At 32.5% G+C, this 16,411-nt stretch overlaps 1 protein-coding gene across 2 annotated transcripts in view; it reads left to right on the forward strand.

Moving 5' to 3' along the window:
• The window catches only part of LOC125063381 (FMRFamide receptor-like), a 90,155-nt gene continuing 73,744 nt past the window's right edge, over nt 1-16,411 (forward strand). For both annotated transcript variants that reach the window (XM_047669797.1, XM_047669798.1), the window contains exon 1: nt 1-275. The gene's annotated coding sequence lies outside the window, so the exon portion shown is untranslated. The remainder of the gene's footprint in view (nt 276-16,411) is intronic.

Below are 16,411 nucleotides of genomic sequence, written 5' to 3' on the forward strand. Positions count from 1 at the left end.
AGACCAGTAGCAGTAATTGTGTAGCGGCGATGAGATGAGGCCGCGTCACCTTACCTCCAAAACTTAAGAAGAACATCGCGACTCGCGCTTCAAACAATTCACGAATAGTGTGGCCCTATGTTATCTAGATTATAAAAGTGTGTGCGAGTGAGTTGTGATACAAGATTCAAATCGTGGAACGCGCGTACATCTACGGTGCTACCGACGTGCTACGAAGTGCAGGCTGCATGTCTGTTATTACAGTGAAAACTACTAACACTCCATTAAATACAAAGGTTTGATACAACTATTACAAATAGTAAAATATTTATAGTAAAAAATAGCACAAGGCATAATAAAGGTAACACAATTTTTCAATAAAGTTAAAAACTTTGTACTGACTATATATATGTATATATTAATTCAAAAATTAAATTAATAGTTAAAATCGTAAACTTTAAGATTATATTAAAATTATTGTAATCTGTGGAATTATTCACTACACTATCCTTCAAGTGTATTTGTCCAATACCAAAATCAAAGGAAGACGCTTTGTATTTAATCAGTCGTATTTCGGTTTTAGTAACGGCTGATCAAATATTTGTGCTCATAAGCCAATAGTAGTGATTATTTATACACAAAAACTTGTTATTAACTATTAATTTTGGTATAGTATATGTACATAATTGTAAAATTACTACAATATCCGACGACCTAAGAAAAATGTCGGAGTAAAATGTAGCAATTAAAAGGCACAAGAAATATCAAACGAAATGAATCCGTATAAACTTGCTTTTAATTAAAATATCTGCATTTACGTCTAAAACTTTTCTTGCAAAGCAAACGTAAGCCTACTGCAATAACGTCCTTATTTAGGCATCTATTGTCTATGAACCAAAATGGTAACACATTAGGCCAAAAGTGGCTCGCTAACTATTGTGAAACTTACGGCTTTTTTTAGGTTTCATCACCTCATTTATTGCTTAATTTATCGGCGGCGATTTTTTTAGAATCATTAATGTCCGAAAAAAATATAAAAATTGTTGTACTGAAGAGCAGTATGAGCCTAGCGGTTAAGCGTGAATTCTGTCCTTAGGTTGTCCGTTAAAATCCTAGCTCTGCGTCAATGGAGTTCTTTCTAATATATTAAGTAGTCGTGGTTAGTTATTAGCTGGAATTACGTCTTAGGCTGAAATATCAACGTGTCAAGAATCACACAATGAAACAGTCTAAACAATTGTAGTGCTTCTAGATTTTATTTATTTATTTATTTACACTTCATGGCCATAATACACATAATTATACATATAGAAAAAAACAAAAAGTAAGCAGGTTACATAAGTTATTTGGCAACGGGCGGCCTTATCGCTAACAAGCGATTTCTTCCAGGCAACCCTAAAATGGATCAATAGCAAAAAAAGAAACACCTACAGAGGGTAAAGTACAAGAGATGCATAATTAATTAACAAAAAGATACTAAAAATAACATGCAACTATAACTAAAATTAAATAAAATAAAATCTAAAGAAAAGGTATAAATAATAGTATGTATAAACAGACATGTAAAATTTATGATTTATATATTTTTCACGGGGAATTCCGACTGAATACCTGAACTTTACGTAAATATTCAACGTAATACGAGTATATTGAAAGTCAATATAGTCATTATATCGATTCAAACCAATAAATTGTATTAAATTAAATATACTTAGTCCCGACCCCTCACCTCTCAAATTTCATACTGTATCATGAGACTCAAATGATAATTATACGAATATTAATCGATTGAATGTTTTACAAGATGATACAGCTTTTTCGTGAGTAATTAAGTTCGTGAAATTTTAGGCACTTTAGTAAAATAAAAGCTTAAAAGTAATTAATCTTATGCCTTTTTTTAGACTGGAATTATTAAGGATTATGACGTTTATGGCCTTTTGACTTTTAAAATTAACAAAACGTATAAATAATCATACGCATTGGTCATTGTGTGATTACAAAAACGTTTGGCAATTTTTTATTTATTACGGTTTAGTAGTGTTTTTTAGTCTTATAACGAAGAATATTTACGGACAATATAAAAAGTGGTAAATTTGATCGTTATTGACTTTGTAGATTCTCAATTTATTATACCAATAAATATTAAATATGCGAAAAAATGTAATATAAAATTCTGCAAACAAGGGAAGGAAAAGGAGTGAATAAAGAATAGTCTCGAAATGAATTTGCATTTTTATCTATATTAGGGACGACTTCTTGATTGTCGGTTATGGCAAGTTAGATAATTCAATTATATAGTATACTTATGTGGCTATATATATTTACTGTTAGTCTAGTGGTTTCAGCGTGCTACTCGAATCCCTGAGGTTGAAGGTTCGATCCCCGGCTGTGCACCAATGGACTTTCTATCCCGCATTTAACATTTGCGTACGGTAAAAGAAAACATCGTGAGGAAACCAATATACCTTAAAAACCAATAAAATGGACAGCGTGTGTCAGGCAAGGCTGATCACCTACTTGTTATTAAGAAAAATAAATAATCACGAAACAGGTGTTATTATATATAAAATACGTGGTCAACATTTGGACTTAGAGCAAGACAGTTCTATTCATCTAATATATAAAATTCTCGTGTCACAGTTTTCGTTGCCATACTCCTCCGAAACGGCTTGACCGATTTTGATGAAATTTTTTGTGCTTATCCGGTATCTATGAGAATCGGCCAAAATCTATTTTTCATCCCCCTAAATGTTAGGGGTAGTCCACCCCTAAATATTTTTTTTTATTTTTTAGACAAAATTTTTAATTTCTATTTTTTTATGATACAACATACAAAAATTACATACAACCCCTAATTGACACCCCTCTACACAAAACGACGTTTGTCAGGTCAGCTAGTCTAATATATAAAATTCTCGTGTCACAGTTTTCGTTGCCATACTCCTCCGAAACGGCTCGACCGATTTTGATGAAATTTTTTGTGCTTATCCGGTATCTATGAGAATCGGCCAACATCTATTTTTCATCCCCCTAAATGTTAAGGGTAGTCCACCCCTAAATAATTTATTTTTTAATTTTTAGATAAATTTTATTTTTTTATTTTTTTATGATACAGTATTAAAAAATACATCCAACCCCTAATTTTCACCCCTCTACGATTAAACCCTATTTTTTATTATAAATGATATTACATGGCAAAACAACGTTTGCCGGGTCAGCTAGTATATATATATTATATTCCTTCTTTAACAGTACCACAGTATTGGTAAATATATTCATCCAATATTCGTTAATTTATTAGCAATGTCAATGCTTCAATGTGTGCGCGAATTTGAAGACAAAACAGTGGCATACATTGGCATCCTGTCTTGTTTTATTTTGCTAACTCGATTTTGAAGTTCAAGGGGATATAAAAACATAAAGTTATCCATATTATAATTATTAAATTTAGACATTACTACGTCCAACGGCGGGATGGAATTCGGGTAAAAACCTCAACAAACTTGTTGTACAAGGTTATTAAAGAAGTTAATTTGAAGATAGCCGTTTCATTAATTAAAAAGATGATTTATTCACTTCGTGTTATATGAAAAAATAATATTCAAATGATACGGTTCGCTTAATTTAAAAATACAAGTCATTGTTTCGATCGAAATTTATACAAAGGGCAAGATCGAATATTACGACTATTTGACCCGCTACTTTGACTGCGCATAGTATTATAAAATCGTACGTTGTCTATGATAGAATTTTTCTCTATTTTTTTGTGCCAGCCATTGTGAAAAATCAAAAAAGAAGGTTTTCTTTATTCACATAATATTCAGAAACAAAACACGGTAAAACAAATATCCATACAAATTTTCACGTTTAAGTTATCAAAGTGGACCGCGATACGAGGCATCGAAATTGATGTATGTGACATAATGCATGTCTAGGGGGAAAGAGGGAGCTGTGACGAGGCATATTGTATCAAACCACTCATTGTAAAGCGACTTCAAATTAGTTCATTGTTTTAAATTCAGCCAATGTTTATTTTTTTTGCGCTTTTAATTATAAGCGACAATACTGTCAACCAAATATTATATTTTCCGTGGTGGTTGAGATCAAAAAACAATAACATATTAAATGTAGATATTTGTTATAATTTTCAATATTCTACAAAGCTTCCAAATGTGTATATGCAATTTTTCCACTTTTAAAGGAATCACAGTAATATTGTAACAATTCAATGGTATACATATTCATACATGGTATTACATTTCAATGGTATATACTTCTATATCGTGTTAGTAGTGGAGTTCCTACTTTTTTTGCCGGAATGTCATTCATCTAACGACTCATTCATGGTACAGTTCGGACTAGATACAATTGTACGACAATGACCTTGGTTCCAAAGAAAATGTATTACAACATTGACTGCTCTATTGTAAGAGCGATTTAAATGATCTTGTACAACTGATTCACTAAATAATTGCCCAGTTAAAAGAAATGTCATCTTACAATAAGACGCAATTTCGATAGTTCTTTCAATATCCAAAGTGCTGTTGTCGTACGTGTAATACATATATATACGTCAAATATCGTAAGTACTGAGTATTATGTTAAAAAAAATTGTTTTTGACTTTGCCCTTATCAACGGAAGTTTAGCAACGTTTCCTTTTAATAGGTTACATATTTAATTAATAATATATTTGGCAGTGCGCATCACGGCCTTGAATTCTTCTTTAACAAAATCGTTTTTTGATACTTTAGAAGAGACAATAGTTATTTTGCATAGAAGTTGTAGTAGAAGCAGTGAGTATGTAACTCCATGGTATCAAACTCCATTTACAAGCTTGTGTAAGTACATTATTTGACATAATGTAATTTTTAATATATTTGTTAACAAAACCAATGGATTAAAACATTTATTATTATACTCAATTTATATTGATGGATGTTCACAATGTAAAAACACACAACCACAACAAAAAACAACACAAACTATTGAAATATCAAAAATATGGAAATATCAAACTTCAATTGAATAAATTAGCTTATTTTTAATAAGTCTTTTAACTTACACAAATATAAAACTGTTCTTATTTCTTCATGCGGTAATTGAATATTCAAGGAATATATATGTCTTTGATTTTCATTTTTACCCAATTATGATTTTTTTATAGCTCCGAAAAAATAGGAGCCTATAGCAACAGGAAATCATACGGAAGACAATTTTATGATAACTATACGAATTCGCAAACAGTAGTAGTAGTAGTAGTGGATATTTTGTAAGGCTAGAATCTGATTTTAATTACTACATTTGCTAACTGAGACGGTTAGTTGGACCAATAGATTTGTCTATGTGGGTAAATTCTTTTGCGAACGGTGAAGAAAACTGCGTGATGTACGATCAAAAAATCGACGGCATGTGTCAGAGACAAAAGGTGTAAGTGAGAAATGAACGAACCAGATCACGATCACGATCTGAAGGGGAGAAGTTTTTTATAGAGTTATTCTATTAGTCATATAAATCTATGGTAATGTATTAATATAATCTTTTCACCAACTAATGTTATTGTCTATTACAATGTTTGGCTCAATCTCGCCGTCTCGATGCCGAGGTCTATTTTCGGCCGATTATGATAATTATATCTGTACATTATGTTAAATGTCGCTCAGCACATCTAAGTTGTTCTTTTACAATTTTTAAACTCTAAAATAAACAAATTATTAAACGTGTGTAAGCAAATGGATTAGATACTTTTTTTTGTTTGTTCAGAGTCAAAATATTTAATTATTTAATAACGAATGAGCATACAAAACTGCTATTTCGTCTGAGTGTGTAGGTCATAGAAATTTAATGAATATCAGACTGTTCGCATCAGAACCTATAATTATTGGTCGGTTCTTTATTTAATTTGTTTCTGTTTTTATTGAATATTTTCGTTCTGACATAATCGCTGTAGAATTTACGGTTGATTACACAGTGTATGTACCTTAAGGTACTATAGTTACCAACGGAGTAGTACTGCGCATACAGATTCACTCAAAAAATTAGGAATCCGGTTTAATTTAAATGTAAAACGTTTGCCGTTCGCCAGATTACATCTAATAAATATAATTAAGAACTTGTTTGGAAGTGCGAATATTTAATTCCTACTCATAAATTGACGTCAGTGGACGCCAATAGCGGAATAACAATATGATGTTATTCATTTTAGTTTAAGTCGACCTCGAGCCCAATATTATTTATAGGTATAAGAAAAAATTACAAGTTAGATATCTTTACTGATTACAGAGATTACTGACTTTTATCTGTTTTTCATACTTAGTACCCTGTATTTGATTTTTAAGACAAACATTGTCAAACGATTGCTAAAACGCAACTGTCAAACAAGTTTTTTTAATGAGTAGTACTCGACTAAACCAAAAACTTTTTTTTGATGTTTTTAAAATAGATTATTTTTTTAGAGTATTTTTTGTCTTATATAAGTCTCCAGTTTTTAATTATAAATGTTGTATACTTGTATTTGTAAGTTTTTGTATCTAATGCAAAAAATATGTTATAATCATCAATGTAGTAACGTTTGTCTATAGTTTTTGCATTGCAGAATAGCCATCTATAATAATGAATTTAGTCACAACGTATAATATTCTTATCAGGGCGATACCGAAGCTTCGATTACGATAAGGACAATAAAAAGCTTAATATTGTTTTTTTATGTTTAGATTCGGTTTATATCACCTCGAAATAAATTAGTATTTTAATACTAACTGATCCGGCAAATGTTGTTCTGCCATTTAAATCACTACGTTCTCGACCATTGAGAGAAGATTACGGCAGTACTAATAGCGATATAAAAAATTGACTTTTGGTAGTTCTATTGGTGAAAATCACCAACAAAGAAAATTTTGAATAAAAATTTATTACGATCTAATCTCAGACTTGCAGAATATATATTATACATACACATAAATCGATAAAGTGGAGGATTTTGGTCATAATCAATTTGACACGAGATTCATATATATTATATATACACAGGAAGAAGTAGTTAAGTTTAAAGGAATATTGTTTTTTTATACTTAGACTGGGCTAACAAGATTTTTTTAAGATGACTAATATTCCTTTTTTTAATTTATAACCTTTCAATTATTAATATTTAATTTTACTAGTTGCATCTAACAAATATTAGTAAATGCACTTACATTTTCTCGAACAAACAATTTAATTTGATTGCAAATATAATACATTCAGCTGTTATTGAAATGGAGTGAAGTTCGAATTTAAAACACTAACTCAAGAACTTGTATTTAGTATTTTCTACAATACTAAGAAGTTTCACCCTTAAAGAAGAAGAATGTTCGATAATCGCGACATCAAAGCAGCAAAGACCCTGCGGACTTTAAGAACAACTTATTTTATTTCTTGTTTTCCGTTCGGTTTTTCCCCGTAGCTTATCCAAAAAACTAATCAATATTTTTTAAATCAATTTTGATAATTGCTTATGAAAGAAATAAAACTCGTTTAAACAATCTTGCTAAGGTTTTTTAACCGTAATGTTAAAATATAATTGTGAGAAACGATTAAATATTATTTTCATTTGAAACCACATCAAAGATTTGAGTAATCTTACTTTTCAGTATCTACTTTATTATACCTACAATAGATACCCAACATATATATATAGCTAATGTACTGATAAAAGTACCAATGAATATATTTTACCGAGTGCTAAGTTTACTTAGAGGTACATCAGAATTAGCGTCAATGCTTTAAATTTTGGCTACAGTAATCTTTATTAATTTTTATGAGCGCTAAGCTACAAAACGGAGACCCGGATGCGGAAGTAATTCGTAAATATCTTTCATTTTATAGCATGAATCTGGATGTTCAATTTTTGTGTAAAAAATTCATTTAATAAAATTTTATTTTTCTTATTGAGGCAAAAATTTTAATTCACAAAACACACAAAAGTGGCAAGGACAGCATTAAAAAAATGCTATATCGTAAAATCGAAATACGCATCAATGAATTCTGTTTTAACATATAACACAGAACGTCGAAATAATATAAACACGATCTGTCAAAGAAAACAATGTCAGCGCGCCATTTGTATAGTCAATGACATTCAAATCTTTACTAATCTGTGGCTTTGCTAGATTTAGCGCCATTCATACGTTTATCGCATTGACCTTTTGTTAATTATAACAATTTCAATTTGTGAACAATAAAGCAGGTTCGCGGATAACTTGAATATTTATAAATAATATTCTTATAGCATGAGGCTGTATATATGTAAGGCTGTATCAATCAAGCCTTTAGTGAAGCTTCGCCGCGTCTCGATACTGTTGTCTTAGCTGCTGATTGCTCTCCGTCGCTCGGTTAAGTTTACTATCGGGACTTCAATTAACTGAACGAGTTAATTCAGATAATTAAAACGAGATCAGAATAGTGGTAAGAAGAAAAACAAAGATATCGTCGCAAAATGTCACTCCCAAATGTAATTTAATCAACAACTAAAATGCTTGTATTATTTTTAATTGGAAACTCCTAGTTTGTATTTCTCTTAATTTTAATTCTGTCTTAATTTTATTTTTAACGCAATTATGCCTTAAACAGTATTTTAATTACAATTAACGAATCCTAATACTATTTGAGCGTTACTTGATTCGAAAGATTTCTTAACATAAGACCCCAAATTAGTTTTTTTTATATAAACAACAAATATTAACCACGCAAACGCCATATCTATATATATAAAAGAAAGTCGTGTTTGTTACAACACTTATAACTCGAGAACGGCTGGAACGATTGCCATGGTTTTTGATTTGTTGGATTTATTTCCGTCCCGAATAGCAGAATAAGCAATAAAATATCGGATAAGTTATCGAATAACAATAAATTAATTAATTAATTTTACGAATGCAAAAACCATATGGTGCCATCTGTTGACAAAACTACGCATCATTTTACGTCGAATTCGTGTCAGTTCAAGAAATTCCGATCTTGAGGTGAACGAGGAGATGCATAACCATGCTTTGATCCTGATCAAAAGATGTTGGATATCAGAAAGTGCTTAACATGCAGTATCGCAATATTGGCGCTAGAGAGAAGAGGCCTAATGTGTAAAACTGCCATTCTTTTTTCGCAATGGCAAGCAATAAAACATTTCTGTATTTGCAAAAGAGTTGTATTAATGTAATACTTAACATTAATGAAATCCTAAAATAAGTTAAATTAAAGTAACAACGATATTATAAGGTTGTAGGGCGGAACGAAGTTAGCCAGGTCAGCTAGTACATTATACATATATTTCCTTGTACACGTTTACAGGCCAATAAGAAGATTGCACCTAGACGCGACGCAACTAAGTACGATCTGCAAATCACCTGCAATTCAAGTCTCCCATCTGTCAATGTTTTAAAACTAACATGTGGCATAATTCGCACTAGAATTTGACCTAATAACTGACAGACTAAGGGTGGATTCGATCATAAAAGGGTAAATTTTAATCTTTGAATAAATCGTCAATGTAAAAACCTTGGTTCACATTTTACTGATTTTAAAATAAGATTTTACCACTGATTTTTTAGGGTAAAATTGAAGAGAAGGTGCCTCTTATGCAGCAGTATATTTCTATAGTATTCAATCCAAATTTTATTTATAGTCCTTTTCATGAAAGAAGTCCCCCAGACGCGGCGCTGCAATCGCATGACGTAATGTTGCCATTTATGAGTAAAAAATTTACCTATTTTATTTACATTTAGCAGATGTAATTTATCAAATAATATTATTTTCTGCATACTTCGATGAAACAATATTTCTGTTATGTAAAAAGTATATTTTTATTTACTTATATTAGCGGTGTTCTACCTACTTACAGGGAAAGGATGAGAAAATACGGTAAAGAAAAGCAATACAACTTTATATTCAGAGTTTTATTGCATAATTGTTTGGTTACAATTTTTTCCAAGTACACGCCGCTGTTATACCTTCGTTTGTAATTCTTGTTATAGTTTTCTCTGACACACCTGCAATTAAGTTATGAACAATTAAAAATAATAGTAACTTTAAGTTTATATTGCTTATGTAATATATGTTTTAATTTCAGTTACCTAGTTTCATCACGTTATGTATTTATTCAATTTTGTCGCAAAAACGAATTTATATCATAAAAGTCCCATCAATACAGCAAAAAATTATTAAATGGCAACTTTAAAAAGTACCTGTTATGGCGGCAACTCTCTTCCGAACATTGTTTAGTTGTATTAAAACACCTTGATTCTTATGTTCTGCTTCACAGAACTCTTTCACCTTTAATATCATTTCTCGAGCCGAACTTTTTACAACTTTTGGCATTGTAATCAATCTTTAAAATGCACTAAGCTAGTTAAAAATTCACAAAAATCTACTACAACAAACGAACTTGATAACATCGACGAATGACAACATTGCCGACCTGTCAAATTTAGTTCCAAAAATCACCGCGGGACTTCTTTCATGAAAAGCACTATACATACTTTCTGACCCGGACGTGTATCTTTGACATGTTGAAAGAGCATTGTTGACATATAAATAGATGTAACGCTTAGCGACAAATAATTGACGTTGACTGATGACGTGACCTCCTCATTCAAACTACACTCGTGGGTAATGTCACTTGTTAATTTATATAATTTTCTGTACAACTTGTACAGCCAAAAGATGATCGTACAAAGTCAAACACCATTCTGATCCGCTTTACTTCATTTAATTTATAGGCAAGTACCTAACCTTCCCACCGGAAACAATCAAGTGAACCGGAACAACCAAACAATCCCTAGAGAATTATGCTGGAGCCTGAGCACTTTACGATAGTTTTCATCAAGTAAATACTTAATTCACAAATGCCAATACGGTAATGTCTTTTGACAGCCCCAACTCATCAAATTTCCATAAAATTTGGTGCTTTAGTTCCAAATATGTCCACGGAGGGACAGAAGTTTTACAAATTATTATATTTTCCGAAAATTTATTGTTGCTGTTCGTTTACTATTAGATTTTACGATTTTTTAAAACGCAATATAAAGTAAATTTCCATCCCCATTACTTCCTTGATGAGAAAATTAATGAAGAATTTATAAAAACTACATGATATATGTATATTAAATAGTTTAACTACAAAATTATATTGAATTTGTATTTATATAAAGTTTTACAAATTATTATATTTTTCGAAAATTTATTGTTGCTGTTCGTTTACTATTAGATTTTACGATTTTTTTAAACGCAATATAAAGTGAATTTCCATCCCCATTACTTCCTTGATGAGAAAATTAATGAAGAATTTATAAAAACTACATGATATATGTATATTAAATAGTTTAACTACAAAATTATATTGAATTTGTATTTATATAAAGTTTTACAAATTATTATATTTTTCGAAAATTTATTGTTGCTGTTCGTTTACTATTAGATTTTACGATTTTTTAAAACGCAATATAAAGTGAATTTCCATCCCCATTACTTCCTTGATGAGAAAATTAATGAAGAATTTATAAAAACTACATGATATATGTATATTAAATAGTTTAACTACAAAATTATATTGAATTTGTATTTATATAAAGTTTTACAAATTATTATATTTTTCGAAAATTTATTGTTGCTGTTCGTTTACTATTAGATTTTACGATTTTTTTAAACGCAATATAAAGTGAATTTCCATCCCCATTACTTCCTTGATGAGAAAATTAATGAAGAATTTATAAAAACTACATGATATATGTAAATAGTTTAACTACAAATTTATATTGAATTTGTATTACGATTTACGTTTTAGTAATTTACATATGTGAACGCAAACTGGCTATTGTTCTAAATAAATGTTAAATTTCAATGATTACGGCATATTCGAGCCCTCGTGTTAGGCTGCTTTAGTAGAGATTAAATGAATTGGAAATCTATATGGGTAATTTGCTTTCGAATTGGATTGTAATAGAGAATTACTGCTCATTTACGAACAATGAAAAGTTAATATGTACAAATAAAAAATTGTTATTATTGATATTGGTTGTCATATTTGAATGCAGACACTTAAAAATTATAAATATATTTATGAACAGGCCCAGTCAGTGGCTTAGGCGAGCCCCTCTCAAAATCCTGAGGTCATGCATTCAAACCACAGCTATGCACTAATGTATTTTTCTCTATCGCATCTAATACTGGCTCACTCGACGACATATTTTACACACAGAATCTTTATCACCTAGTTGTATTTAAAATATAAAATGATCAAAGAGACGGATGTAAGTTTATTAACGCTTTGAAGTTTGGTAAAATTGCCGTCTTTATTAAACCCATTCATTATTCTAATCCAACAATAATTAATAATTAATCTAATCAGTTTTTACACTGTAACTAAAGCACTCATCCGCCTCTTTTAATTATAATTTAATTATGCCTTGTTAAAAATATATTGTATCTGTTTGTTATCAACATTTTTATGCCGCAACTTAAGATACTGCGAAGTACCAGTGGTTAGTATTAACTGAAACTAAACTTACGGATAAAGCCGCAAGCAATAGTAAAAATAACTAGACAATTTTCATCCCTCTCTTGATGCTGCCGACGAGCTTGCTAGAAGAGGCTCAGGAATGATGCATGCTGGTCCGTATCCGCTCCTCCCCTTGCCCTTCTCGATAGTACGAACCTGGATTCGCCACATATCCGCTGAACTCCAGCATCAGTGTTGGTCGCGAAGTGTGGACTCCAAGCAGTCCAAAATGGCCCTGCCAGCAGTGAACCCGCGACTGACAAAGCAACTTCTAAGCCTAAATCGAACCATTCTTAAAACAATGATAGGGACAATTACGGGTCATTGTCTCCTTAATAAACATCTTTTTGTCCTATGCGCCACAGACAGCCCCTTGTGCAGAGGCTGTTTTAGCGCAGAGGAATCAGTCACCCACGTAGTCCTGGAATGCGAGGCTGTGGCTAATCAACGTGCAGAAATCCTCGGAACAGTGAGGTCGCTCCGTGAAGCCTGTGAAGTGCCCAGGAAACTTCTGTGCTTCTGGAAGGAGCTAGAGCTAAATTAGCCAGGACTTTACTTATAACGGACCAATTATGAGTCTAAGTGCGAAAAATGAGTCCACCAACCTAAAACCTATATCATCCTTCTCTTGTTATTGTTTTAACAATTGCACCCCTGGACTCAGTTACTAAAGAACATACGCCAAGTTATTAATTGAGCAATTTAAAGAGATCACTATCAAGCGATTTTACAGCTCATTAGGTCGTACTTATGACGCCATAAATTTCATAAAACATCGTTATATCACACAACAGTAATACTTTATAATATGTTATACCTGGCGGACGTAAGGAAATCTAATATAATACCTAGCCTGCTTCTTGAAGCGTTATATGAGTAAGTTGAGGACTTGGAGATAAGTTAGCAGATTGTCCGTCGTCTTTACACGGTAGAACAATGGAGGAACATTCCGATGCTTGGTCTCATTCAATGTTGAAAACTTCTATGGAAATGCAGTAGTGCTGACTTATTCCACTGCAGCTACGGTATTTGTCGCTTTAATGATTGGTCTGAGATATTAATGACATGAAAGACGAATCTTATTGTTCACTATCATCCTTTATCATTCTGTAAAGGTCGATTTACATCAAACGAACATAGAGCTAGAGCTAGAACAAGAGCATTCTTTCGTAATCTTTTAGTGTAAACGAAAGCTAGAGGTATCGATTTACATCAAACGAACATAGAGCTAGAGCTAGAACAAGAGCATTCTTTCGTAATCTTTTAGTGTAAACAAAAGCTAGATCGAATGTTCTTTGCTCATTCGTGTCAATTCTGTGGTTAGTATTGGTAGTGCTTCGTTATGTCTGACTCTGACAGCGATATCATTATTGCAAGTGCTGCATTTATTATTTTGTCGCGAAAACTCAAAAATAAAAGAAGGAAGAGACGTTGGTGGGTTACAAATTTAATGCATAGAAGGACACTGGATGATGTAGGTGAAACAATGACGGATATGCGAAAACAAGAAGAAAGTGGACAATTCCAAAACTTTTGTAGAATGGCGCCGGAGGATTTTGATCATTTACTATCTCTGACCATCGAAAAAATTCGAAAATCAAGTACGAATTTTAGAGACTCGATTCCTGCATATGACAAACTAGCAGTGACTTTGCGAACCATTTAGAATTATAAATACAATCGGCACTGCTGCCTGACTTCGTACTCATTGTTTTTTGCCTTTCCCGGCGGTAAGATGCAAGAAGCGAGTCCATCTTTTTTTTTTAACTCTTCAACATTACATTTCAGTTGTTTTGCGATTTCCCGCCAAGCATCTTGTTTGTAAGTTGTATTTTTATAGTTTACATACGTCGGATCCCACAGGCATCTGAAATTGCGGTAGGCTTCTATCATTAATAAACATTTTTCTTGAGACCAATCCATAATTTAATCGATAAGATACGTAAACAATCGCTAGAACACAAGAACGCTTTGAAAAGACCGCTCAGTGGCGCGAGCACGTCCGAACACGCTAGAACGCTCTAAGGAACTGTTCGCGCGCTCTTGCGCCGTTTACATCAAGCGAACGAGCATTCTTAGAATATTCTATAGAATCTTTGCGAACGCACTAAGAACAACAAAAGAATGCTCTACGCCTGTTTACACTAGAAGAATTTGATGTAGTGGGGATAGAATGAGCATTCGCTCGTTTGATGTAAATCGACCTTAAAACAATTACAATTCTTGCTTATTTGAAACTTCTATGTTCTAATGTCTATGTGTGTAAAATTTGCAACGTCATTTTTGTCATTGTGTGTTGTTTTATAACTTTAAAATAAATAAATAAGTAATCTGAGAATCTCGTAGTATAAAAGCTCGTAGATTCGAACACCGGCTGTGCAGTTTTATAAGTTGATTCACCATTCACAAAAGCACGTACAATTTTGAGTCTAATTTTACTGCACTTATAGTTGCTCAAAAGCTATCTATTAGGTATAGTTTAAATATTAATACTTAAAATGGATTTCGCTTAGAAGTGCTGCCATGTTAGCATAATGGCAGGCATATTTGACAAACCGTATAACATGTCACAACCACAGCCCCGCCTCCACCAAACATAACTCATTAGAGTTGAGTATGAGCACTAATGCCCACCATTCAAATTACTCCGATAACAATAATTATGTACATTGCCATACATTAATTATGTATCTCATACATAAATGAATTGAATGTAATTTAATTATGACAATAAATTAGGAACAGCTTTAGAGATTTTAACTATAAAACTAGAATATAATAATAGTCGAGTGGCGCTATAACCCTATATGGGCTTTGTCCTCAGATTGCGTCCGTTTCTTTGGTCATTTTGTATTTCATAGACAAGTAGATGATCACCTTCTGACACATGTCGTCGATTTTTGAATTTGAGACATGCCGGTATAAAAAAGGTGAAGGTTATTCGACTCAGTTTTCGCACTTAGACTCTCAGTAGGTCCATTGTGCGTAAAGTCCTGGCTAACTAAGCCAGCCTAACTCCTTCCTAAGCACAGAAGTTTCCTGGGCACCTCGCAGGCTTCACGGAGCTACCTCATTGCTCCGAGGATTTCTGTATGTTGTTTAGCCACAGCCTCGCATTCCAGGACTACGTGGGTGACTGATTCCTCTGCGCTGAAGCAGCTGATATACTCACTATGTTTTCTGTGTAGATAGACAGAAAGTCCATTGGTGCACTACCAGAAATCGTAACTGCGACCTCAGGAATGACATTTGCACGCAGAAGCCACTAGACCAACACTGCTCTTCCTAGAATAATATGTGTGTACAAAGTCTTAAGTGTTTATGAAAAATTCTATAATAAATTGTACTAAGAAGTTTTTATGTAACTTCTATATAAAGTAAAAAAGCAATAATAAAATGATTAATTTTCGTGGAAAATTTCCGCTTAATCATAATCCGGGGCCCGCCGCCCGTTTTAAACCCCTACACATCCGAACATTTTATGACTTAATAAAACTGAGAAAGCCGATTTTTTCCTCTTAATTGATGACGGAAATAGGTCATTACGGAGCTGAGCTACGGCCCTCGAAGACAATAAAGTTATTCGCCACTCGCCGCCGTTACATGTAAAGGTGGGAACTGACCAATGTTACGAAGTGTAATGTAACATGTAATGTAATGTTGTACAGCGAGCATTCGTGCAGTCAGTACGTCGTGTTACGTTGTTTTTCCCCGTAACACGACGTACTGACTGCACGGAATACTCGCTGTGTAACATTACATTACATGTTACATTACACCTCGTAACGTTGGTCAGTTCCCACCTTTAGACAAATGATTCACAGCTACAGACGTTAATCATTCGTGTAGCGGGAATTGAGAGCAATTCGGAGATATTCTACATACTAGACTGTATATTACTACAAAAT

This window comes from Pieris napi, chromosome 3 (genome assembly GCF_905475465.1).
Source record: "Pieris napi chromosome 3, ilPieNapi1.2, whole genome shotgun sequence".
Lineage (NCBI taxonomy): Eukaryota > Metazoa > Arthropoda > Insecta > Lepidoptera > Pieridae > Pieris > Pieris napi.